General features: G+C 40.0%; 1 long non-coding RNA gene across 2 annotated transcripts; it reads right to left on the bottom strand.

Moving 5' to 3' along the window:
- LOC105477537 (uncharacterized) lies at positions 1–26,497 on the bottom strand. 2 transcript variants are annotated; one of them, XR_011614656.1, is made up of 5 exons: positions 26,241–26,497; positions 26,081–26,124; positions 25,888–25,989; positions 11,772–11,952; positions 1–147 (listed from the first exon to the last, which is right to left on the bottom strand). It is a non-coding gene; the product is annotated as an uncharacterized lncRNA (long non-coding RNA). The 2 variants fall into 2 exon arrangements; XR_011614655.1 differs by lacking the exon at positions 1–147 and having other exon boundaries at positions 11,489–11,952; positions 26,241–26,491.
- Between the last annotated feature and the right edge of the window lie 1,063 nt (positions 26,498–27,560).

The following is a 27,560-nucleotide window of genomic DNA, read 5'->3' as shown; positions in this document are numbered from 1 at the left end:
TTTTCTGTTTGTTTGTTTTTTTTAAATTTTATTTTTGAAAAAGCCCTATTAAAACCCTTCTTGGGGCGGCCCACAGTTCCTCAGGATGTATGATCTTTGTTGCTGCAGTGAACATGGATTAATCCAACTTTGCATACAGTTGCATTCCTGGTGAAACAAAACAAAACAAAACAAAAAACCTTGAATGAAGAGCCTCAACAGCCATTAAAACTAAAACCTAAGTCATTTGGAAGAAAAAGTACATCCATTTGTGAAAACAAGATACTCAGTTCCCACTTCTCTGAGGGCTGAGATGGTCAGTCTGCAGAAACACGGTTGCAGGGGCTCCCCTTCCTGGAGGGGAGAGAAAAGTTGTCTCCGATTTATGTTTTGCCCTAGAGACGGTCACCCCAATCACCCATCCACCATCCACTACAATGAGATACTTGAATTCTATGCAGTATGAAGAAGCCCAAAACCAAGTTAAATTTTCAAAAGTAAGTGGAATATTAACGTCCCTGCTGTTGCAGTCTGGAAGCACTGAGGTCTGAACTGCTCATTCACATATATCTAAGCTGCACAGAAATACTGCTTAAATCCAGAGTCCCCCTCTGTTCCATTGCCTCTGTTTAGTTGCTTCCTTTAGTTGGGAAACTCGTCCCCTCTCCCCTAAATTATTATAATAATTTCCTACCTACTCTCCACCTATCCAGCCATAATACCCTCCAAGTAAGCTCACTGATTTGGTCCAAGAGATTTTTCTGAAGCAGTTAGGTTGCCCATGTTGCTCTATTGACTAAAGCCTTTCATGGGTGACTGTCCTTTCTGCCTTCAGGCAAAACCCCAAAAGCAGAATCAGAAGTGCCTCCCAGGCTGCAACCCAATCACCTTTCCAGGTGTACCTCTCAGATTTATCCTAGCACAATTCAAGTCTTCAAATAGTCCTCTTTGAAAAAATGCTGCTTGCCAATTGTATTCATCAGGGTTCTTTAGAGGGACAGAACTGATATAGTTCATTAGTTTATTAAGTATTAACTAGCATTAGGTAGTTTATTAAGTATTAATTCACACTATCACAAGGTCCCACAATAAGCCGTCTGCAAGCTGAGGAGCGAGGAAAGCCAGTCCAAGTCCCAAAACTGAAGAACTAGGAGCCTGATGTTTGAGGGCAGGAAGCATCCAGCACGGGAGAAAGATGGAGGCTGGGTGGCTAGGCCCGTCTAACCTCTTCACATTTAGATGGTGCCCACACAACTTAAGAGTGGGTCTGCCTTTCCCAGCCCACTGACTCAAATGTTAATCCCTTTAGGCAACACCCTCACAGACACACCCAGGATTAACACTTTGTATCCTTCAACCCAATCAAGTTGACACTCAGTATTAACCATCACACCAATGGACATGTGGTTGCTGCCATTTAAACTGTCCCCAGCTGTGCCTCTCTCTGAAGAGAACCTTCTTCTTACTGGTACTGCTACTTGGTTCAGGTAACGACCATCAGCTGGTCCACACCAAAAACTCATGGAAACCAAGGCAAGAGTCCAAACAGGCCTCCATTCCGCTTAAAACTTTTAATATTAGAAGTCATAAATTATGATAAAAATCCATTACATAGAACATGTTTTGTCACCCCATCTGAATGTATGTATTTCTTTCTATAAACAAAATAGATACATAGCTATAGCAGATATATGACTGAAAATCAGCAAAATACCAAAGAAACTGAATTTTATTATTGTGCAAGCCTGCACATTCTGTGAATGAACCAGCAATATTTAGATTAGTAATAAACTAGAGACAATAAAGAACTCATAATTTATTTTTTCATGAAATCTATTTTTCTTGTTTGTGTTTCAGCAAAATTTGCTAATTGTGCAGTTTTAATTAATATTTTCACATAATGAGCATTATAGTTTGCAAGTAATTTTCTAAGTAATTAAAAATTAAGTTAATTGCAGTAAAGTCTTTAAAGTGTGAATATATTTTATTGAAATGCAATTTAAATAGACATAAAAATTAAAAACATCATTTTTGTATCTTTTCAGTTATTTTTCCTTGGAAATACTCAGAATGACTATTAAAACTAAAAGATAAAAATAGAATTATAATTAATATATACCAAATATCTTTAAATAAAGCTAAAATCTTACAATACTTTAAAAATCAATGACATAATTATGAACATATTTTTAAGATAAAATTTAAGATCCTATTTAAACTAGTATCAAAAGTTTTCCTAGTTGTCCATATGAAGAATAAGCATTGCCCCTCATGCATATTACATCTAGGCATAATTTATACAAATTTAACAGTAATATGAATTGTTAGTGCTTCAAAATGTCCCTCAGCCACTCATGTGCAACTGCTGAAATATCTCATGAATTCTTGAGTATCTGCGGAAACACAAATTGGAACACCTAGAGACACAAGAAGATGAACACTTGGCACTAGTCAGAGAAAAAAACCCACTTTGTTATTCAAGAATATTGTACTCATGCTCTTTGAAAGGAAAGATTAGCATGTTCATTCTCTCTGACTTGGCAGCAGAACAACCCACACGGCTTCCAGAGGACCCATAGGGCAAAACATGGAGAAGCATTTTCCCTGGGGCCTGCACAGGTGCAGTCTCCAAAACAGGTGTTTACCGTTAGGTCACTGTGCCCACCCTGAGCACTGGATCCTGAGTGATAGCTGGAACCATATATTTCAATTCAATTAACTTTTATCATGTTATGTAAAATGTAGGGCCCTATCACCCATGTCTAACAGGGCTACTGGTGATCAGGTGAGGCAAAAATTATCCTCTAAATTATGCCAGATATTGTCTCCAGTTGAAGAGGGATTTTAATTTGTTTGTGGTGGCTTGGATTCAGGTGGGGGCATTAGAAATGGAGAGAAGCAGATTTATTCAGGGTGTTTTCCAGAAGAAGTGCTTTCAGAACCTTCCAATGAATTAGATGTGAGGAAGAAAATGAAGAAAATGGGAAGAACTTGGTCTTGTTCTTAACCCTTACTTCCAAGAATCACTTACTGATATGAGAAAGACAGGGACATATGTTGCTGAGTAAAGGTCTTAGGTAATCAGTTGCATGTAAGAGTCTGGCATTTAAAAGAGCTGGATATTTGCAACTGTGAGACTTATTTCCGTCTAAATGACATTTAAATGGGACTTGTGGAACTACCTAGGAAGAGTAGAGATTGGGAAGAGAAGGAGCACCAGGTCATGTCCCTGTGGACATTCCAACATTTCAGTGTCATGAAAAGCAAGACACAGCAAGAGTCAAAAAAAAGAAACTGAGAAAGAGTAACTATGAAGGCATGGCCACAGCAAGTGATAGAAAAATCAGGAGAGGGTGCTATCGCAGAAGCTAATGAGAAAGAATGTTTCAAGAGGGAATGAATGTCCACCTGCATCAAATGCTGCTGAGAAATCAGGTAACACAAAATATTTTGCCTTATTTTGCAAGGTGACGGTCATTGGGAACTTCAGTGAGCAGTTTTAGTGGAACACTAGTGTGTAGTGAAGATGGAAACTCTAGTAAACTTTCCATGATATTTGCTTGAAGAGGGTAAAGCAGGGTAGTGGATTTGTAGCTATGGGGAAACGTATCAAGAGAGTTTTTTGAAGTTCTGTTTTGTATTGTATTAAAGATTGAGGGCACTTTTGTTTTGCATTGGACTGAGTTGGAACAAAGAGGGAGCTGGTGATGCAGGGGAGAGAAGGGGCACTTACATGAGTGGAGTTCTCGGGAAGGAGGGAGAGGATGGTGAATATGTGGTTGATAGAAGCAGAGAGAGTTTATTCACTGCAGATGGAGGGAAAGCAAAAAGATTAGGTTCACGTTTTTTGTGTTGGTTAATGTAGTGGAGGCAAGGAGAAGGACTTCTCATTTGATAGCTTCTAGTTCCTCTCAGAACTTTAAGCCAAGGTTTTCTGTTGACAGTGAGAGGGTAAAGGGGAAACAAGAAATTTGAGTCAAGAGAGCAATGTGTCAAAAGGTCATTTTAGAGAATGAGAAGCAGACTCTACCAGAGATCTATAATATGATTAGCAAGAAGTATTGAAATATCTGAACCTGTATTAAAGTGAGACAAACATAAAACTGGGTGCTTTGCTAAATGAATGTGTGGCTGCTCAGCTACAGGAATGGAATAAGTGAGTATTTCATTTGTCCAGTGTTCGTCTTGCCCAGGCTGGTTCAGAGGAGCAAGAGAATTAAAGGTGTTTACAAAGAAAAGGAGAACATGAGCGGGGTAATAGTAGGGCTGAATCAATGTCTGATAAATGGATGGATGATGTAGGACCGTGAAAAATTCAAAGTGAAACCAAGTGTCATTATTGAGTTACTTATCCTCTAAATATATTTTTCTTTTCTGCTGTGGTTGCTATTGAATGTGGGTAATCTACATCCTGTTGCCTGAAGCTTGAAGTTCTCATCTGCCCCCTCTCAGTATGTACTTGTGAAAGATGCAGACCTCATCTGAGTTGAAGTAACCAAGGAGACAGAAATAAATGATTCCTGCAGAAAGCTTGAGTGACATTTTCAGAGATGGAATCCCTGCTTCTTCTTAAGATGGCTATGTACATTATAGGTTGGAGGGTCAGAAGTCTGATTATGGAAACATCTCAGAGGTAGAGTAGTGTGTGGGAGTAGGCAATGAGAGCGGTAAGAAGACAAAATGTAGAGAAGGAATCAGAATGGGTTATCACCTTCTTTTGTTTTTCCCACTGTATGTGCCCCCAAGGAAGCCCCTCAGCCGCTCCCTTCCTTGTCCCCATGACCCACAGATAGTGGCTGAACCACAGCTCTCTCTTTCTGATAACACTCTTTGGTGTGAGACAGGTAAAGACTCCAGATTCCTGTTTATTCTAAAAATCTTGAATGGCCTTCTGTAATCATTACATCTTATTACTCTCATTTGATTGTTTTGTTTCCTTTCCTCATTAGATATTTTCTAACTGCTCTTCTGCAGACAGGACATTTCGCAAATGAACACAGCAAGCACACAGGCATCTGTGTCTCTTTTCAGAAGTATCACAAGTGAAAGGAGGATGCCCATTGCCTGGGGCCCTTTTTATTCCACTTAGCCTGACTATTGAACTGGCAAGTGCAGGTAACAGCTTTCTCACAGAGTCTCTGAGCACCGTGACTGTGTAATGACAGCTGTGGTTGGAGGGCCCAAAGCTGCTGCACAAATACATTTGCTGTTTCTGAGGAAATAGTATATGAATTGGGTTTTTTGAGTGTTGGAAAGAGAAGGCTAAAAGGTGCTTTAATTTATTATTTTCAAGTATATGACAGGATGGGGTATTTTTCCTCCTAAGGAGAATGAAAACTTTTAATGCCTACAATGAAATATGAAGTAATAAACGTAAAGCAGACAACCTTTCCATTGGTGTGAGAAAGCAGCTTCTAACCACCATGCCTGTGGAAACACTCAAATGTGCTATTGAGCAGATTTGCTGGTGTCGCTCTTGGATATAGTAAAAGTGTGCTTAATAAACATAGTTTTTCCCCTTTCTGAGTACTCTGTTAATGTTTTTCTCAGTGCCCCCTTCCAAGTGCACTTAATATTTTGGGCAACATGAAGCTAGAATTTGCATGTCTGCTCCTCTTGGAATACATGTCCACCTCTGCCCATCTAGTATGACCTACTTTCCATCTCTTAGGAGAGGAAGAGAGGTGGAACCTGTATTTATTAAACACCTGCCATGCACCATGACCTACAGATGAGAAAACTGAGATTCAGAGACATGAAGTCATCCGCTCATGGCCTCTAGCCAGCCTGACTCAAATGCAAGCATCATCCAATCTGCAGCTGCACATTTCTAAAGCCTTTATAATTCACAGCCTCTTGTTTTGCAGAGACTCTCTCTGCCTGGCCTATTTGTTCCAGCTTCCTGGCAGCTTTATTTAGGTGATAATAGAAGAATCCTGCTGCTTTATGAGGTGATAATCCAAGTCCTATGTGGATAACTATTATTTTAGGTTGAGTGGTTTATCCCCTTGATAAAAAGAGGTAGATTATTGTTCTGAAAACCAAAAGTCTTCCTCTTATTCTTGCATTAGGTAAAGAAACTTACATATTTACTTTTAGCAGAGGCCTCAAAGCTGAGCAGACCCTCTGCCAGCAGAAGCCAGGTATCAGAAATGCACTTCCTTCTCTGTTGGCTGAGATTTGAGGAAGTCACCTGCAATTTTAGGGATTTTCACCTTATTCCTTTTATTTGTACTTTTAAAGGGGTTATAGGGTGAGCAACTGTCCCATATTTCCCCGGGACTGTCCTGGTATTAACACTGAAAGTCCTGTGTCCCAGAAAACCCTTCAGTTCTGGGCAAACCAGGATGATTAGCAACCCTGCTTCAAACCTCAGCTGGAAGAAATGATAAAAAGACAAAGTGGACAGTTGAGTGGGAACTAAAACAAGTTTGTTAAAAAATAATTTACTGTCTCGAGGCATTGCAGCCACTTTCATGTTTTTCTGGTGACGGAGTGGGGGCTTTTAGGAAAACAACCTAAAAGTCCATAACTGGGGACTGGCTAAGTAAAATTTGCATGCTCAATCACTGGAATATTATGCTGCCTTAAAATTTAAGAGGGTGGATGTATACATGACCATACTGAATAATTTCCAAGATTGGAACAGAAATAATCATGTATAAATATTTTGCACATGCAATTTATGGAAAGGTACTATATCAATTTTCTATTGCTGTATAACAATGTCACCTCAAACTTAGTGCTTATAACAATGCATACTTATCTCCCAGTTTCTTTGGGTCAGGGGTCTGGGCATGGCTTAGTCAGATTCTCTGCAAGGCTACCATCAAGGTGGTGGCTGGGGCTGTGTTCTCATTTGGAGTTTTGACTGGAGAAGGAGCTACTTTTTCAAACCCATGTGGTTGCTGGCAGAATCCAATACTTGTGGTTGTAGGACTGAGTGATTTCCTCTATCAGCAATGTCTGTCCGTGGGAGGCCACTCTTGCCTTCTACCAGCTGCCCACGGTTTCTTGTCACATGAAGTTTCCAGCATGCCATTTGCTTCCTCAAGGTCAGCAAGCAAGCAAGAAGCTCAAGCAAGATAGCACTACAGTCTTCATAACATAGTCACATCATCACACAATCGTCATCACATATAGCCGGCCGCCTTTCCTGTGTTCTCTTGGTCAGAAGCAAGTCATAGGTCCTGTGCTCTTCAAGGGATGGGAGAGCTCAAGGGTGGGAAACTAGAAGTTGGGGGTCATTGGGCCACCGTAAAGGCCTGTCTGCTACAGTGTTTAAGAAACTGGCAGCAGCACCTGCCTCTAAAGAGAGGGCCCAGAGCACAGAGTGGGCAGAGACTTACTTTCATTATTTTTCACACATTAATTTTGGTTTTCTTTGCCAAGTGCATTCGTTACATTTTTTATTAAAACAAAACACACACCAAAAAACAAAACAACAAAACAAAAAACCTCCAGACAAACACATTTCACCAATTAGTTAAGAAAATAAAAGACAAGGGACACAGCCTTTTTCCCCTGGGTAAATGCCATCGTAACCCTTTAACTCCAGCACTATATGTGCTTAGCACCAGCATCTGGCCAACGCTGACATATAACTTCACCTATATATCAAATTAAAGGAATGTTTTATGACAAGTTTAAGACTTTGTAAAGAAATGGTATTGTATCTTAGCCAGGCACAGTGGCTTAGGCCTGTAATCCCAGCACTTTGGGAGGCCAAGGCAGGTGGATCATTTGAGGTCAGGAGTTCAAGACCAGCCTTGCCAACATGGTGAAACCCTGTCTTTACAAAATACAAAAAAATTAGCTGAGCATGGTGGCCTGCACCTGTAATCCCAGCTACTCTGGAGGCTAAGGCAGGAGAATCACTTGAACCCTGGAGGCAGGGGTTACAGTGAGCTGAGATCGCACCACTACACTCCAGCCTGGGCAACAGAGCGAGACTCAGTTTCAAAAAAAAAAAAAATGGTATTATATCTCTTAAAGACTTCGTTATGGCGTATTCAGTTTTTTGGAAAGGTTACACTGTGTAAAGTGGTCCATTCAGTATTAAAGAGTAAACCAGAATAATGCCACTGATGGTATAGATGAGGAGACTACAAGCATGCTGATGTTTGCTCACAGGGATGTACTAAGAAGCTGCCTGGGAAGCAAACAGCTCTGAGATGTCATAAACCCCCAGCACGGTCCATGGACCAGCAACATTGCCATCACCTTGGAGTTTGTTAGAGAGGCAGAATTTCTATTCGCACACTAGATTTACTGAATCAGTATTTGCATTTTTAGAAAGTTCAAATGCACGTTAAAGGTTGAGAAGTTTTCTTCTAAACGACCCCATACTACTCTGTAGAGTACAAGACAGACCCAGAAAAACTCACCCACGTTTTCACAGTAAATATCCACACAAGAATGCTTATTGCAGTATTGTTTATAAGAGCCAAAAAAAAAAAAAAATCCTGGAAAAATAAAACTAATTGATCATCTGTAGGGGACTAAAAAATAAACTACAGTGTATTTACCAAAGGAACACTATAAGAAGTTAAAATTAACAAGCTACAGCTACATATATCACGGATATATAGATAAATTAACATGTGGATAAATTTCATAAAGATAATATTTAGCTCAAGAAAAAGGAATAAACAAAAACCCAAGTTGCAAGAAGGAATATACAATATAATACCATTTATGTAAAGGCCAAAGATGTGGTGTATGGAGGCATACATAAATAGTGAAATAAGCATGAAAAATGACAAATGCCAAGTTCAAGACAGAGGTTTCACTTGAGATGAGGAAAAGGGGAATGAGGAAAGATAAACAGAGCATTTTCAGTGCATATTTTTCATGCTAGATAGAAGATACATAGATGTTTATTATATTTTCTCTACCTTTTTTATATACTAAAAATATGTCACAATTTTAAAAAGTACTGCTTTTCTAGATGATGCCAAATTTTCCTTCAAAATACACATATAGATGTGTGACCTCACAAGCAGTGAGTCCTTACCCAGTCTCAGGTGGTCAGACTTCTAATTTTTGGCTGATCTGCTGAGCAGGTAAGAAATGGCATCATATTGCTGCTTTAATCTTCCTTTCTCTCTTTTATAAGGGAGGTTGAACATGCCCTCATGCGCTTATTGACCATCAACCTTCCTCTTCCAGGAATTGAATTTCATACCCCTTGTGCGTTTTTTCTGTGTATTTGCTTTTCCTTGTTGTTTTGTAGGAAACACTAATTAAGAGCACAGGGAATGCAAGTTGATGTCCTTTTTCTGTTTAAGTTGCAAGTAGGATCTCTCTTAAACCAGACAGGGCAAAGGCTAATGGAAGATGTCCAGATACAAACTGGGTCACATCTTAGGTTTATCACTGCAACCATACACTTAACATTTGTGTTCATTACTGTTAAATGCATTACTATTAATGCATTATTATTAAATGCATGGCTCTCAAAAAGTAAGGTCAACCCTAAAAATCAAAGAAGCAAAAAATGTTCCTGTATGAAGTGAATATCTTATGGGGTCTTCAAGTTGATGTCACTCTTCTTGCATTAAAAAATATAAAAACAATCAATTAAACAACTAAATGCATGGGATTAGCAACTCTACATGTTTCTCCATGGTAACATTGTATTACCGTGCAGAGCTTCACAATTTTATTCACTTTTGTTGACATTTTAGGGGTGAAAAACCAACAAAATAAATTAGCAAAAAAAGTTGAGATTTTCCCAATCAGCTGTAATTTGTGTTAGTCCTGGGTGTGTGTGGGTGTGAGTAAGCGTGTACGTGGTCTTTAAGAAAATGACAATCTCTGGAAATTACTTAATGGAAGAAATTTCTTTTTGCATTTGATCCTTCTATAGGTGTCACTATTTATATCTTAAAAGAAAGACACATTTTCTTATTTAAACTAGGAGGAATCAATTTCTTCAGAATGCTGAGAAATCTTTATGCTAAACAATTAAGGAATCTCATTTATGTGGTAGATGTTCCTCAGCATATTTTTGGTAGCAGCCCAAAAAGAGCTTCAGTTCCATTTATCATGGGAAAGGTAGCATTGCCTTGGTGAATGAGACACTTACTGCTTTAGGTAAAAATGGGCCTTTTCTCAGCCTCATAGTGTCAACGGAAATTTTAAGCATTACAAAACAGAAACTTCATAGACATGTGTTATAATGCTTAAGTTTGAAGTTTAACCCTATTTCCAGGGACTGGCTGTATTGCTCTAAGATTTCAGATATACTTAAACTCCTCAAGGATTCGGTCATTTGCTCAGTGATTCTCAACCTTTCTGTGCTCCCCCAGCTCTCGGTGTGCCTGTCAGTTACGATTCAGCCCACATCCCTGCATTGAGCCTGACATTAGGAAATGGAGGAATTGCACAGGCACAGTGACCACCACCAGGCAACGCCAAACTAAGCAGGGCAGGCAGCAACAGCACGTCAAGGACACTGTCTTAGACTGGCCAGGCAAATGAAAGATTTGGAGAAATCCCATCTGCCCAAGATAAACTTTTGCATACCAAACAGTGCCAAGATACTGGGGCCACAGAAGGTCTGTAAAACAGGATCTGTCATATGTTGAACCAGCCTTGCATCCCAGGGTTGAAGCCCACTTGATCATGGTGGATAAGCTTTTTGATGTGCTGCTGGATTCGGTTTGCCAGTATTTTATTGAGGATGTTTGCATCGATGTTCATCAGGGATATTGGTCTAAAATTCTCTTTTTTTGTTGTGTCTCTGCCAGGCTTTAGTATCAGGATGATGTTGGCCTCATAAAATGAGTCAGGGAGGATTCCCTCTTTTTCTATTAATTGGAATAGCATTAGGAGATATAACTAATGTAAATGACGAGTTAATGGGTGCAGCACACCAACATGGCACATGTATACATATGTAACAAACCTGCATGTTGTGCACATGTATCCTAGAACTTAAAACATAATAAAAAAAAATCAATCAATCAAATAAACAAAAACCAGGATCTGTCTGAGCATTCAAGGAAAGGGGATTCTTAGGAATGACCATGAGTTCACCTAGCTCCCTTCATCAACTTCTTTTCCCAGCTCTGTTTGGAAATTAGTGATTGAGAGTGAAGCCCACCACCTCTGGGCCCATGCAGTTGTGTGTTGTGGATCCACTGGCTGTGTGTGAGCAGGAGCAGATGGGGTCAACCAGTGCCATGAAGCAAACAAGAACAAAGGAGAAACTTACAGAGTAAGAAATTGAAGAGGCTCTGGGACATGAAATAGCTTGCCCATAAATCTCATGGCTAGTTGGGGCATAGCAGAGATTACATCCATAGGTATGACTCTCAAGCAATTATAAGTATCTAATATGGCATAATATGAAGACTAACTCTCCCTCCCATCTCAGAGTGATAGCATCTTATTACCACACTTCTTGGCTTAATCTTAAGACTTCCAGCTCTCTGTCCCACCCCCCGGTTCACCCTGTCTCTCCCACTCCTGTATCTAGCTGCTCATCTATACTTTTCAGTCACCTTGTCACTAGCTCACCTTGCTTCCCAAGCTGGTCTAGGGACTGCTGTGCTCCAAAATGTGAACACACACAGCCCTTCTTCTCCCTCATCTCCCTCATTTCTCCAAACACTGACTGCAAACACTTAGTCAGGTCATGAAAGCACCAAACTTTGTCTGAAGGATTTAACACAATATCAGTGCTTGACAAAAAACAGAAGGTAAATTAAAATAATGTTAACAAATGTAGGTTTGATGGAAAGACACTGTGTTTGTGTTTGACAGCTTATAATTGGGTGTCGGACCTCACTGGCCTGACAGTTCATTTGCTGCTTCTTGCTGCGGGGAATATCATAATGATCTTTGTCCTCCACAGGTCCCAGGTGGCTACCATGTAGCTGATCTCTCCAGAGACCTTTCTCTCTATTTTACCACCTCTCTTCTCTGAGTTCAGCCTTCCTCAAATTCTCCTTCCTTCTTGAGCTGCTAAGGGAAAACAGAAATTTCTTATTATTTAATTTGTACAATAATTTTGCTTTCTTGTCTCTATCTTCCCACTTTAGATTACCCTTAGGCACCACCTGTTATCACCAAAAATGTCATTCACATGTTTTCCATAAAAAAAAAAAAAAATTAGTCTCTACAATTTGTAATACAAAAACAATTCCTTCTTGTTCTTGCATTACAAATTTTAAATTCCTTTAAAATTACAGTGTTTTTATGACTTTACATGTATTAGATTAGAAATCTCAGAATAATTATATTGACATTTCCTCCAACAATTACTGAAAACAGTTTAAGTGATTTTTTGCAGGGAATTTTTTTCCCTGGGGTATATCCCACTGGGGTTACACAGTCATTTATGTTTTTTAAAATCACTTAGAACAACTTTTCTCTGTGTGGTTTTGTCTCCAAATGGATAAATGGGTAAGGTCATTTATGGAATTTTACTTTCAATTCTAACTAATTCCTTCTTAATTTATTTAAATTTTTTAATAGACGATTTACAAGTTTCCAAAGTAAAATCTGCGATGTGTGGTATGCATCCTTTTTCTCCTCTTGTTCCTCTCAAATCAATCTGGACCTGGCATTCATAATGGTCTTTGCAAAATGCAGATCCTGGGACCCTTCCCCCTTCCTGCTTGCCAACATTCACTCGCTGCTCCACACACTTTAGCATGGTCGACTGGGCTGTGCGTAAGGGCCCTTACCTCCCCCTCCAGCTCCTTCTGCATTCTTACTCTTGATGCTCCAATTAAAACTGAATTCAGTCAGAGGCTTGAAAGTATCAGGCCTTTCTTTTGCTTGAGCTTTTGCCCATTTCACTCCCTTTGTTTGAAGCACTCCCATTGCTCACATACTGTGTGGTTTCACCCACTTTGTTCCTTTTGTTCAGGCATACGGTTGTGGCTCATCCGCCTTAGGGAACAGGAACCGCCCCTTCTTGAAGGCCCAAGCTCTCTGCCCCACACTAGGAGAAGATCCTCTCCACATGCAGGGAACCTTTATAATAATCAAGGAAATATGTCATTTGAGCAACAAATGTACAGGTGTCAGCCTGAACTCCATGGTGCCAGCTATAGCCGCTCCAGAGGGATTCTCTGTGGATCAAGGTCCTCTTCCATGCACCCATGACACTCCACGTACATGACGTTCAACACACTGTCATATACATGCCTGCTAATGTGTCTGCATCCTGCACTGAAATGTATACTTTGCGAGGAGAGAGACTTTGTCTATTTGATTCACCATTTTATCCTCAGAGAGAAAAACTTGTCTGACTCTAGGGCCTCCACCACCCTGCATAGGGTGAGCAGCCGTGTGCTCTTCTGCAGTCTACACACTGCACAGTCACACACAGCAGCCCTGCCTGGCATAAAGTACTTTCTCATGAAATATCTATCGAAGTAATTAATCCTTGACTTTGACCTGTACTTCCTAATGGCTTTATTGCTGATCCTCTTTTTCTTTTTAAATTTTATTTTCGGCGTTTTGAGCATTCTTTAAACATCAATTTCTCTGAAGCAGATTGCACTACCATTTTTCAAAACAAAGACATTGAGGCTTGCAGTGTGACTTCATTCCACAAGCCACAGCCCCCACCCTCTGCACCAAGATGCCCACCTGATCCACCAACAATGACATGCCTTTTTTTTTTTTTTTTTTTTTTTGAGACGGAGTCTCTCTCTGTCGCCCAGGCTGGAGTGCAGTGGCACAATCTCAGCTCACTGCAAGCTCCGCCTCCCAGGTTCACACCATTCACCTGCCTCAGCCTCCCGAGCATCTGGGACGACAGGCACCCGCCACCATGCCTGGCTAATTTTTTGTATTTTTAGTAGAGACAGGGATTCACTGTGCTAGCCAGGATGGTCTTGATCTCTGGACCTTGGTGATCCGCCCTCCTCGGCATCCCAAAGTGCTGAGATATGCACTTTTTATTTGAAAGCTGGCTTCTTCTATTTTCAGTTCTTTGAAGGAATAGTAGGTGGTGTAGGAGAGGATGCAGCTGGAACCATTACTGTTGGTTCTGCAGAGACAGCAGGCCCTGTACTTCGCCTGTTTCAAAGCTCGGGATAATTTGGAAGCAGAAAGTTCACAATCGCTACTTTGTGGTTTTACCCTCATTATTCGTTTTGTACACACATGTGGTTGCAGCTAATCTGCCTTGTGGAACAGGACCCACCCCTTCTCCTTGAATGCCCAAGCAGTCTGCCTCACACTGCAAGTAGACCCTCTCCACATGAAGAAAAACTTCAGAATAATCAAGGAAATACATCATTTGAGCACCAAGCCTCCTTTCCTCCACATTGTTAACAGAATTGTCAAAATACCACTTTTGTTGTAATTAAGATTCTTCAAAATATGAAGATATTCATGGAGAATGCTTCCTCCCACGTTCCATGACAACAGAGCTGTGTGCTACAATGAGAGCCTGATGCACCCTTTACAACCTGCATTCTAAAGACAGGGCAGCTACTCTGTCAGCCCCTGGTTGGGCCCTTTTTAGACCTTCTCTAAAAGTCTTCAAAACTGGAAATATTGCACTGATAAAGTATTTTTAGAACTGTGCTTTGTGTTTTTCTGCTTAAACAACAGGGAGAACACATGTAAGTGGTATAGGAGGAGGATCTGGACATAGATCTATCTCCTCTTCAAGCATTCTTTCCAAGTGTCCTTGTTTTGCTTCCTGAAATATTTATATGAGCAAATACCTCAATTTATCATAAGGAAAGTCTGGGATGACATAGTCAAATACACTCATCCATAAAAGAAGATAAAAACTCGCAATGGATACTGAGGTGGCCAACTGCCGTTCAACATTTAGATCTGTTAACAGCAATAAGTAAATATTGGTGAAATCGGTTTTTTTCTTTCACTTCAAGAACTGGGCAAGTACATCGTCATGGAAATAATTCTCTGAAGAGCAGATTTAAAGATTTGTGTTGGGAAAGACTAAAGGTGACTCAAGCAGGGGCAGAGCTCTTAGGCTGTCCAAAAAATTCACTTATTTTTTTTCTTCTGCATTTAACAGTTTTACAACCTCACTTTAAAAAAAAAAAAAGCATTTAACATGATTTATCTGAAATTATTTTTCTATTAGTTTTATATGTTTCTATCTTTTCATAGGCTTATTTTTTATCTTTTTAAATGAGTGTTAATTTTGAATGAACAAATGATGTTTGCCTCACTAGAGTGTAAGCTCTATGGGGAAAAACCTTTCCCCACTATGTTCTCAGCAACAAATACATAGCAGAACATCAATAAATGCTTGTTAAATAAATAACTTTTCAGAACCACCTACTATGAGTAATAATGTCATTAAAATAAAAGTGTTTACTGGATTCTTACTCTATGATTGATACATTCTGAGGATTTTACATGGATTCTTTCATGCAATGCTCACAAAACTCTACAAGATAGGGATGATTATTGTTATAGTTGTACCAGATGAGAAAATAGAGGACCAGAGAAAAACAGGTATGAGACAAGTTACAGACAGGAACCGGCAGACTAGTCTACAACCAAAGGCAATTTAACTCCAGGATCAGTTAAACCATCACCCTCTACTGCCTTTGAGGTCGGAGACACAAGGAAGGAAAGTAATCAATATGACAAAAAAAAAAGTGGAGTCCATCCCAGAATACTCCAGGGTTTGATTATGTTTATATAGGTAGCCCTCACTGTATGATTCCACTTTGCGTGAATTTCAGTCATCATGGTTTAGTTGAATAATGTCAGTGCCCCAACAACTTAGGTTTTTTGTTGTTGTTGTTTGAGACAGTCTCACTCTGTCCCCCTGGAGTGCAGTGGCATGATCTCAGCTCACTGCAACCTCTGCCTCTTGTGTTCAAGTGATTGTCCTGCCTCAACCTCCTGAGTAACTGGGAGTACAGGCATGCACCACCATGCCTGGCTAATTTTTGGATTTTTGGTAGAGACATAGTTCCACCATGTTGGCCAGGCTGGCCTTGAATTCTTGACCTTAAGTGATCCACCCGCCTCAGCCTCCCAAAGTGCTGGGATTATAGGTGTGAGCCACTGCACCCACCCAACATCTTCATTTAAATTTTAATTCCCATGATAGATTGTGAATAATGACACGAAGTACACATTTTGCTGCAAATTCTTCACTCCTTAAATCACTTTGTGAATAACAGATGTACATCGTGATCAGTAACCAACCTAACCACTTCTTTCATAATGTACTGGTGATCGGTTGCTATTGCATTTGTTATTTGTTCAGTTTCCACGCAGATATGTAGTTGTGTTGCCTCTTTGTCTCCCCGCGACAGACCCATGTGACATTTTATAAAGATAGGCAATCAAGAGACGGAATTGGCCAACAAAGCTGTCCAACAAAAAATGAAAATTGATAGCATTGGATGTGAAATTCAAATCAAACATAAATGGATTCATAGAAGCAATAGCCGGCCATAGGAAGGTTGATGCTGCTGCCATTGAGAGACTCAGTATGCAGCCAGAGGAGCTTAGTGAAGGTGAGCTTATCAACCTAAATAGCGAAATGGTTGTGAAGAAAACAATGAAGATGTAGAGGAAGTGAAGCTGGTAAGAAGAACTTCACATTAAAGGAATTCTCAGAGACACTTCAAGACATTGAAGACACAAAGAATACAATGCTGCAAGCTGATCCAAATTTAGAAAGGAGTATGACAATTGGATAAAGCACTGAAAAGATGCTGGCTCCATGGTGTAAGTTTTATGATGAGAAGAAGCTAAGCACTGCCTATTCTCTCTTTTTCTATGGAAATTAACTTTTATTTCTATAACATATAAAAGGTATAATTAGGACTTAGATAAAACCAATAATCTGCACACATAAACAATAATTATGTGAAATTAGGTTATTTATATATCTGTTTAAACCAGAGGGAGGAGGAGGAACAGGATGAGGTCCAGTAGGCCCACCGTTAAGTTCTCCTTAGCTTCTGTGTTCAGTGAAAGTAGCTTGCCAGGCAGTGCCTCAGGATGACAGTGTGGGGAAGGGGAGTGGGGAGTGGGGGAGGAGTGATGGTGAGGAGTTGTGAGGCTTCTGGGCACAGCTGTGTGGGAGGCACTTGAGGAGAAGCATGCCTGAGATAGAAACAGTCTTGTCCACACCCAGCAGGTGGGACTTGTCAGTGGGAGATGAGCCAAGGGTCTTCGCAGCTCCCAGTTGGCTCTCCTTAACATGATTGTCTAATGCGGTGCAGGAATAGGCAGGGATGAGAGGTCAGTCCACAGAAGGGAAATTGAAGGGAGCAGCCACCACAGGTGCCTTGCCCAGTGCTGGCACTTATGTGCACAAGGGCTGTGGCTGAAGGGTGCTGACAGCAGAGCTCACAGAACTCCTGCATTTCAAGTTTCAGATACATTCTGGGAAGGGCGAACTGGTCTATGAGTCACATAATACACAGAGGGGTGCTGATAATCCAAAAAACTTAGCAAAACACCTTTCGTGCCCATGATCCAGGCTTCAGGGAGCCAAGAAGAAAGCCCAAAGCCCTGCCTAGGCCTGCAGGGCTCACGTCCACTGGGAATCCTCCCCAAAGCCTCTCCTGACACTTGTGTTTTTTGTTTGTTTGTTTGTTTGTTTTTGAGACAAAGTCTCGCTCTGCCCAGGCTGGAGTGCAGTGGCGCGATCTCGCCTCAGTACAACCTCCGCCACCCGGGTTCCAGCGATTCTCGCGCCTCAACCCCGTGAGTAGCTGGGATTACAGGCGCGCGCCACTGAACCGGTAAATTTTCATATTGTAGAGCTGGGACTTCGCCACGTTGGCCAGGCTGGTCTCGACCTCCTGGCCTCAAACCATCCGCCCGCCTCTGCCTCCCAAAATGCTGGGATTACAGGCGTGGGCCACCGCACCCGGGCCATAGTTTTGTTCTGCCATCTTGAGAACAAGCTGTCGTAGTTATTTCGTGGCTGAAATGGGATCCGCTCATGATTCACCGTCATTCCGGGAATGATCACAAACATTTTCCTAGGACCTTCGGATCCCACTTCATCTGTTTCACAGGAGACGACAGCCAGCTCCTGCCGTGTGTGAGCCTTCCCTACCAGACCCCGGCCATCATGGGGCAGATGCCGTGGTCATAAACTGTAAACTTGGTTCCCCTGAGGTTGGATCTCAGTTTGTCAGTATAACTTTCTCCTTCACGACATACATCGGTTGGATCAGTGAAGATAAGACAGTTGGAATGATTTGCTCTTTTTCCACTTTCTGGCTGTAAGAAGAAATGTCTTCTGATTTTCTTCTTTTCCCAAGTATATACAGTAAGTGGAGCAGGAGCCCCAATCCATTCCTTTTTTTAATCCCTGATTATATGACATCTTACTGTGATACTTTAAGGGGAGAACTATACTTAAAAGTCCTCCAGGTCCTCCACTTCTCCCAGCCGGTTATGCGGCGGTTGGGCTGCAAAATCAAAAACGGAAGCAAAGTCCTCCAGGTTCTCCACTTCTCCCAGCTCGTTATCGGCCGTTTGGGCAGCAGCACCGGAACCGGAAGCAGCTGCATCTGTGGTCGAGTGCAGGCTGGATACGGAATTGGGTCTTCCTGTTTCTGAATATGTAGCCTGGGATCTTATTTTCTTTCCTTCTTCTTCCTCACCATCACTCTCCTCATCAAAGTTCAGACTATCTGAGATACTATTGTTTTTGGAAAATCTTCTAAAGATCTGGCTTGGAAGCAGTATCCGAGGTGTTTTCCCCATCAACACTCTCTTCGGTATTTTCTCCCAGAACAGGGGAGCTGACTGGAAGAACATGAAATTTGGTTTCTAAATCTTGAGCATCTGGCTTCAGGACAGCAGCCGGACCATCAATGCCATGAAGACGACATTGCTGTGGGGCATAAGAGAATCCACCAAAGGAGTGCGCTCCTCATTGGCTTTGGGCTTCACCCAACTTAGCCTGCCTTCTGGATTTGGCTGCACCATGAATGGCTGAAGGAGCTTTTTTCTCTGCTTCTTCTTGAGCAGTGCTTTCTGATTATCCAGCACCAGCTGTTAAAGCTTCATCATCTCATCATGAAAGACCCTGTCCCCACTGGAACCAAGCCGGCAGCGCCAGGCGTCCATGCCCACCTCCGTTTAAGTGGCAACCATGTCCCCACTCCTAGCTACCCGTGGCTCTAAACTACTTTTAAGAGCTTGTTGGCTGGGCATGGTAGCTCACGCCTGTAATCCCATCACTTAGGGAGGCCGAGGCAGGCGGATCAGGAGGTCAAGAGATCGAGATCATCCTGGCCAACATCGTGAAACCCCGTCTCTACTAAAAATACAAAAATTAACTGGACATGGTGGTGTGCACCTGTAGTCACAGCTACTCAGGAGACTGAGGCAGGAGAATCGTTTGAACCCGGGAGGCAGAGGTTGCAGTGAGTTGAGATCATGCCATTGCACTCCAGCCTAGCAACAGAATGAGACTCCATCTCAAAAAGAAGAAGAAGAAGAAAAAAAAGCATGTTTGGAGAGTCTAGCAGAGGAGCGCAACTACTCCTATACCTTTGATCGAAGACTGGTCCTCTTCTCTGGGGGATGGACGTCCTCTTCCACAGAGTGCGCACTTATTGAGGGACGTACATAAAGCGGTGAGGGAAGAAGAGCACACACACTAGCTAGCCAGGTGGCTGAATCAACCCTGGCAATCAATAGGGTAACAGACGTCTCAGCCAGATCGCTCTCATATCCTAAAGCACTCTTAATAAATTTTTTACAAATAATGAAATACTTTCATCCTCAGTGTTTGTTTTCTAGTACACTAAATATTAATTTTACTATTTGCATCATTTTTAGTACATTTACAAACTTGACAAGAGTAATGTTTTCACAAAAAATTTTTAAAGGTTACAGAAAGAATTTTCACATTGACTATTAAAACCATTTTGCATGGTTTCAGCTTACATCTGCAAAGTAGGGACAACTAGTATTCAAAAGAACTTCATGAGTAAATAGGAAATGTCTTTGAACTATGAACCACAAGTTTAGATGATTCAAAGTATTGCTATCTTCTTGCAATATGTGTCAAGGGAAAGGCTTTAAGACTCTACCTAGCTTACAAGTCCCATGGGAAAAGCTGATTCCATGAGAACAGGAAGGTATAAGGAGAAAAGGGCTGGCTTTTGAGAAGCAAGAATCTGAATTATATATTGGCTTATCAATTGTATAGTCTTGAGCACTCATTCAGTAGCTGAGACTTTAGTCTCATCTGTAAAATTTAGAGTAACACAGTTTTTGCAGGATAGTTCGGTGTATGAGAAAAAATATGCAGGCGTGTGTATACATGTGATGTGGCAGAGATCACTTCAAAGGGCAGCCTGCTGTTTTGGATGACTGTGGACATCCCCATGGAGGGCATGGCCAGGTCTGCATGGTTAAGGTCAGGCCAATAGCTGGGGCTAGCTATGTGGCATCTTGGATTTTCTAATAAAAATTTTAGATATTCCAGAAAAGATTTGCAAACTCTGCGGTTTCTTTTCACATATACTTGTTTCTCTGATTCCACATTCATAGAAAACCTACCTTAGCTTCTCTGTTTCTCTTTTTGTTTGAGTACAGTACAAAGAGAATCAAATTTTAATAACTACTATTATGTGTTTACATATAATGAGGCTATTTCCATGTTCGCACAGATGGTCTCAAATAACTAAATGTTATTACAAGTAGTTCTCATAAATATGGAGCTTCTCTACTAGTTTCTTTGATCTCTATCAATAAAATACTGTTATTTTGATATTCATTTTTGTAATAAACTTTTATACTATGCTGGAAATTTGCTAGAAATGTAAATTGGTTATGTTTCTTTTGTAGGAGAGTCAGAAGAAGGGTTTTTTTTTTTTTTTTTTTTTTACATTGAGCATGCTCCTGCCTGGAGTCTGCATAAATATATTTGGGTTGGTGGTTTGTTAGCTGGGATCTGAAAGACAGTTGAGGGATGCCAGAGTTATCCTTGGAAAGAGTCTTGGCTTCTGCTTGTCTCTCCAGCTTGAATCTTACTACTTCTCCACACATTTTCCTCTAAACACCCTGAGTTAGGGGTCTATTTTCCTGAAGCTCATGTTTTTCCTCATCTCTGTACCTTAAAATAATGTAATAGTACAAGAAAGAGATGTGGCGGACCCAACTCAGGTAGTGCCAGAGTGGATGAAGAACAGGTCTGATTGGGAAAGAAGTTAATTAACCAGATCCAAGTGCCCTGGATCCCCATGTAAATTCCTTACCAACATAAGAAGACCTATTGATATCTGCCCCTGTATGCAACTGCCTATCATTTTCTCCCACCAGCCATAGGAACCATGAACTTTAGGCACCCTCCACCCCCTGTAATCTGCCATTTGTTCTATATTCACCTTTACCTGGTCTATTAGCCTGATACAATTTTCTTCCCAATTTTGCCTCCTTTAGTTCCCAGAGAAAACTTGCTTTATCTGACTCTGGTGGACTGAGTATTTGTGCCCCACCCCTCCAAATTCATATGTTAAAGACTAATGCTCAGTGTGGTAGTATTTGAGGGTGGAACTTTTGGAAGGTAATTGTGTCATGAGAATGGAGCCCTCATGAATCGGATTAGTGTCCTTATATAAGACACAAGAGAGATGATCTCCCTCTTGACTATGTGAGGATACAGCAAGAAGCAGCCATCTACAAACTAGGAAGAGAGCCCTCACCAGACACAGGCTCTGCTGGCACCCTGGTCTTGGAAATCCTGGCCTCCAAAACTGTGAAAAATAAAATTTGTTGTTTAACACACAGTCTATTTTTTTTTTTTTTTCATTATAGCAGCCCAAATTGACTAAGACACTGACCTCCCTTGGTAGAATTAAGCACTTTTACCAGTTGTTCAAAAAGCCCCTTAAGTATACTTCTGCTAAGATATAATATGTATAAAATATAACATGTATGTGTGTGTGTGTGTGTGTGTGTATATATATATATAAAAATATATATAATTTTGATGTTGTCATCAGAGTTACTGTTAGGGAAATCACTGTTTTTATTTAAGAAAATACGCTGAAAAACTGAAGTTAACAAAAGGTAAGGCCTCAGGGGGATGAGTTAGCAGGAACACAGAGTTAGATTAAAGAACTGTGTCCCCAGAAAGGCAGTATGGAGCTGGGAGAAGACAGAAGAGAGAGAAGTTGGTAACAAGCTGAAGATATATAAAGAACATGGCGGAAATTACCAGAAGGTAGAAATTGCCGGAATCATTGAGAGACTTAAGAAGAGAGAAATCTAATATTCAGCTTAATATCTTCTCCCATATCGTGATGAGACAAAATCCTCTCGTGCCATTACTCCAACTTATCCCCAGTGAAAGTCCACTTCCCATGGTGGCATCAAGAGAGTGGAATTTTGGGGTGTAAAGGAGAAAGATCTGTAGCCTCTGTTTCAGTTGCCATCAAGACAGAGAAAAAGGGACAGGGATCAAATAAAACACATAGTAGAGAAAAAGAATTCTGAAGACAGAGGGTCACCATGTCGACAAGGAAATTTAGAAAAAGAAATCCTTCCTTCATTCCAGATCCCTGCCTCTACTCCCCACTGTGAACCACGTACAGTGCCAATAATTTCCCCACCTGTAAATTTAGAGGAATAAACTAGATGGTCCCTCAGAGCCCCTTATGCTTTAATATTCTATGAATCTATAAAGCTTTGCACTGAACTAGGGGAAAATGATAAAAGTTGTGTCCTGTTGTAGAAAAATGTTTGGTGATATGAATTAACTTGATTAGGCACAGGAGATGATATAAATAATGACAGTCATTTAACACCTAAGTAAGAAAAAGAAAAAAATTAAGAGAAGTATTCTCATGGCACCCAAAAATGGCTTGTTTAGATTCTTCTGGCAGCTTTGTAGCATCTGTTCTAAAAATTATGATGTGTTTTGAAATTACTACCTGAGTGTATATACAATGTGTGTCAGACGTTTATGTAATTATGTTCTTTAAAAAAAATAGTTCCAGTATCTGTTGGATACAAACATGCTGATATAAGCGAAAATCAATTCCCCATTCTCTCCAAACCTGGCAATTTAAAGATAGTTAACATAGGCTGTCAGGTAACAATTAATAATAAAGGATTGATCAATCAATTGATTAAAATACAATTATGTGGAAGGAAAATATTAAATTATGTCTATTTATCCACCAGAAGCAATTATCTGATTGTGTTTAAGTAACTCCAGTTACAAAAAGCTACTATTTGGAAGAAGAGGAGTAAATGTGTTGGTTAGGTCTACCCATATAAATGATGGAAAGTCTGTCTGTTTGCAGTGGAGAGACTAACGGAAGGAGGCAGGGGAAACTGTTGGAATTTCTAGAATGAGCAGATATTGATGTGACTAAGTCAATTTTCCATTAGTCATTTATTAACTGGATGCATACAGAACCAGTGGCATACTGTGCAAAGTTCTGGCTCCAATGCTTATTGTTTGTCTGATCTTAGTTACTTAGCACACACACATATGTGTGTATTACTTTGGTTAGAAAATTTTGTCAAAAGTAGGGAATTAGAGAAGGTATTAATTATATAAGAAATAAGTAAGTGTTCTTTGTTGTAATATTGGGAGGAAAATTAAAGGATTTAGAGACAATACAACGTAATTATAGAATGGGTATAGGCACCCTGGGAAACAGAAAGGGCCTGCTATGTATTTATTGCCTACTATATTCCAGACATTGGAATAGGCCCATTACCTGTGGCAACTCATAGAAACTGTCTAACATTCTAAGTAGTTATTATTATATCCATCTTACAAGTAAAAGGATTGAGGGCTCAGGGATGCCAAGTTAATTAGCTAAGATCACAGAGCTGGCAAATGGGTAAGTCATGATCAGGCTCAAGCCTGTAGACAACAAACTTATGGCCTTTGCACTGCTGCATGGCACTTCTGTCATGATTAGGCATGGAGCTTGTAGCCACTAAGACTAGATATCTGAAGCAGCATTTCTTAAACTTTTGGGTCTCAGGACTATTTTACATTCATAAAAAAAGTATTGAGGACTTAAAAGAGCTTGGTTTAATGTGATTAATATTATCACTGCATAGCATTTGAGAAATTAAAATGGAAAACAATTTAAATTATTATTTTAAAATGAGAATTATAAACCCATTACGCAGTGGCACAAATAATATATATTTATAAAAAATAAGACTTACCAAAGCAATAAATACTAGTTAGAAGAGTGGCATTGTTTTACGGTTTTTGCAAACCTCCTTAATGTTTGCCTTACAAGAGGATAGTTGGGCTCTAATTCAGTAATTTGGATATGTTGTTTTGGTTGAAATACATGGGGGAAAAAGGAGTATATTTAGGAGTCATTTCAGATAATTTTGGACATTCTTCTTTGATACAACACCAAAACTCAACACATGGTAATTTCTTAAAGATTAGTTGCAGTGTGGAATATCTGAAACGTTTCATGTCTTTAAGTTAAAATTTTTGCTTATGTTCACTTGGAATAGACCTTTATTCTTGTTTGATATTTTATTCTTATGCAATATTCATTTGGAACCTCTTGGTTTATTAAGTTAAACAGTTTCCTAATATTGACATACTTCATTATTCAATGCAAAAAAAATAACATTTGCTAATGTTACCCCAAATCTCATCAAAAAAGCCTTTAGAAGTTTGGAAGCTGTCAAACTCATGAGACAGATATAAGTATTCCATAATTCTAATTTTCACATGAAAGCTTGAACTCTATTACTGGAAACAAATGTTGTCAGTTGTGTTCCCTGAAAGGACAGGTGCATTTTGTTGATTTTCCAAAACTCTTGGCCAAATGCAGAAGTCTGAAAATCACAGTTTGTCTATTAGTCACTCTTTCAAAAGAAAATAATGTTCCACGAAAAAAAGCAGCTAGTTCGGCTTGCAACTCAAATAATTGCAGAAGTGCATTTGCACAAGACAGCTATGGATTGAAGAATACAGAAATGCTTTACACATACTCCCCATTTTGTCACACACAACCTTAAAAGCATGTTCATTTCAGAATCTAGATGTTTTTAAAATTAATAATACATTTTACTGCTTCATTAGGAACATTTTGAGTGAGACTGAAATATTCCTTTTTTGCTGTAAGTATGTGGAGGTGAAGAAAGTGATGACTATTAGCACAGCTTGATACCACTGCCTTGGTTTGTGCTATGGGACCAGCAGTTAGACCCACCATTACATTTGCATCAGCAGGGTCAGTGATAAACAGTGAGAAGAACAAAACACATTTTTAATAGTATTACAAAAATAGCTTTGACATCTTGGAACCCTCAAAAGAATCCAGAGGACCTTCAGAGATATGCAGATCACACTTTGAAAGCCAGGGTCTAAAGGAGTATCTTAATGATTACATAATGTAAAAATGTCAAACTGATGCTCAGATACATTTGCTAAGCAAAAGCCTAAATGTGTATGATTTAATTAAATAGAAAAACCTATGTCTTACCGCATTTAACGTTTGCAGAGAGTACAAGAGTAGGCAAATTATGTCAATGCGCACAGAGACACATAGATCCTCCCTCAACCCTTTTTTGGTTTAGGAGCTTCTTTAGGTTGGATCAAAGTCATGGAACTTTAAATTATTATTATTATTATTTGAGTTGGAGTCTTGCTCTGTCTCCCAAGCTAGAGTGCAGTGTCAAGATCTCAACTCACTGCAACCTCCACCTCCCAGGTTGAAGTGATTCTCATGCCTCAGCCTCCCAAGTAACTGAGACTACAGGCATGTGCCATCATGCCAGGCTAATTTTTAAATTTTTAAATTAGTAGAGAGAGGGTTTCACCGTGTTGGCCAGGCTGGTCTCAAACTCCTGACCTCAATTGATCCTCCCACCTCAGCCTCCCAAGGTGCTGGGATTGCAGGCGTGAGCCACCATGCCCAGCATATGTTCTATTTTAAAATGATCAATGGGAAGAAAACTTACTTTCAGAGAAAGACCCAACACTTTGTCACATCAGCCCTGTTAAAGTTTCTGAACTTCTTGGTGAACATAAATTTTATACAGTCCTTCAGTATTAGGAAAGGTCTACAAAAGGAAGAGGACAAAGTGCGAATGAGAGGGAGATAATAAAGGAGGAGATGAGGTGTTGAGTAGGTGACACAGTGGTTGAACTTGCCTTCTTTACGTTACTCCAAACAACTCCTTCCAGGTGACGAGAATCTGCAAAATTGTGGAGGATTCCCTTTTATCATGATGTATTAGTAAGTTCTCTTATTGCTATAAAGCAATACCTAAGACAGGGTAATTTATAATGAGAAAAGGTTTCATTGGCTCACAGTTTCACAGGTTGTACAGGAAGCATGGTAGCATCAGCTTGACTTCTGGGGAGGCCTCAGGAACCTTACAATAGTGGCAGAAGGCAAAGGGAGGGTGGCACTTCACATGACTGGAGCAGGAGGAAGAAAGAGAAGGAGGAGGTGCTGCACACCAGATCTCATGACAACTTGCTATTGTGATGACAGCACCAACAGAATGTGTTAAGTAATGAGAAATCACCCTGATGATCCAATCACCTCCCAATAGGCCCCACCTCTGACATTGGAGATTACAGTTCAACATGAGATTTGGGTGGGGACACGGATCTAAACCATATCACATGGATTTCCATTTAGCATTGTCATAAGTAGATTTGTTTCCTTAAAATTAAATATTTGAGGTACTACTGTATATTTTAAAATACACAATCTGGATGCTAATGTGTACAGATAACAAGAAGCCAGCATCGATTTAATGTTCACCATACATGAGGCATACTTCTTAAACTGAGCAGGGATCCAAGTCAGCTGGGCTGAGACACCTGAACTACATGGGTTTATAGATTTCTACATTTTACTCATACAACAATAAGTACTAAGAAAACTTGCAAACGAAGCATTTTTATTTTGTAGAAAAGCAGCTTAACCAATGGTTAAAAGTGTAGCCCCTGAAACAGACTTGCTTGAGTTTCAGCTCCACTTCCACCATTTACTATGTATGTGACCTTGGGTTAGTCCTGTAATCTCCCTGTGGTTCAATTCAGTTCCTTCTATGATATGGATATCAAGATAATAATTTCTAATTCATAGAGTTATTATAATGGTTAAATGAGTTAATATACGGGAAGTGCTTACAACCAAGCACTACAAGGAGTTTGTTCTCATTGTCACCAACATCACAATCACTATCATCATTATTATATGGTTTAGCAGCTTTTCTCACTTACTTTTAAATAAAATGTTTCCACTGTAGTAAACTCCAAGCCAAGTAGTGAATTAAGCACACATACTGCTTTTTAGGAGGAAACTTAATCCTCGTGAATTCTGCTTACTTGAGATCCCTCTGTCATTCAAGGGGATTTTACATGAGTTTTCATGGAATTCTTTGATCTATTGCTGAAGATGAGAGTTCCATTCAAAAGCTTCCAATTGCACTTCATCCACGTTCCTATTCTCAAAGACAACATAACAGCAGTTTCCATGTTGAAATTTTTTCCACATGCACTCAATTAGAATGGGGTATCTCCTTTAGTTCAATTTTCATTTATATTTGTTTTTCTAATCTTCCACAAGCTCTATTTAACCAAATAACCCACAAGATTTTCTTTTTTACTCTTTTTT

This window comes from Macaca nemestrina, chromosome 16 (assembly GCF_043159975.1).
Source record: "Macaca nemestrina isolate mMacNem1 chromosome 16, mMacNem.hap1, whole genome shotgun sequence".
Taxonomy (NCBI): Eukaryota; Metazoa; Chordata; class Mammalia; order Primates; family Cercopithecidae; genus Macaca; species Macaca nemestrina.
This window is presented reverse-complemented; position numbering and strand designations above follow the sequence as displayed.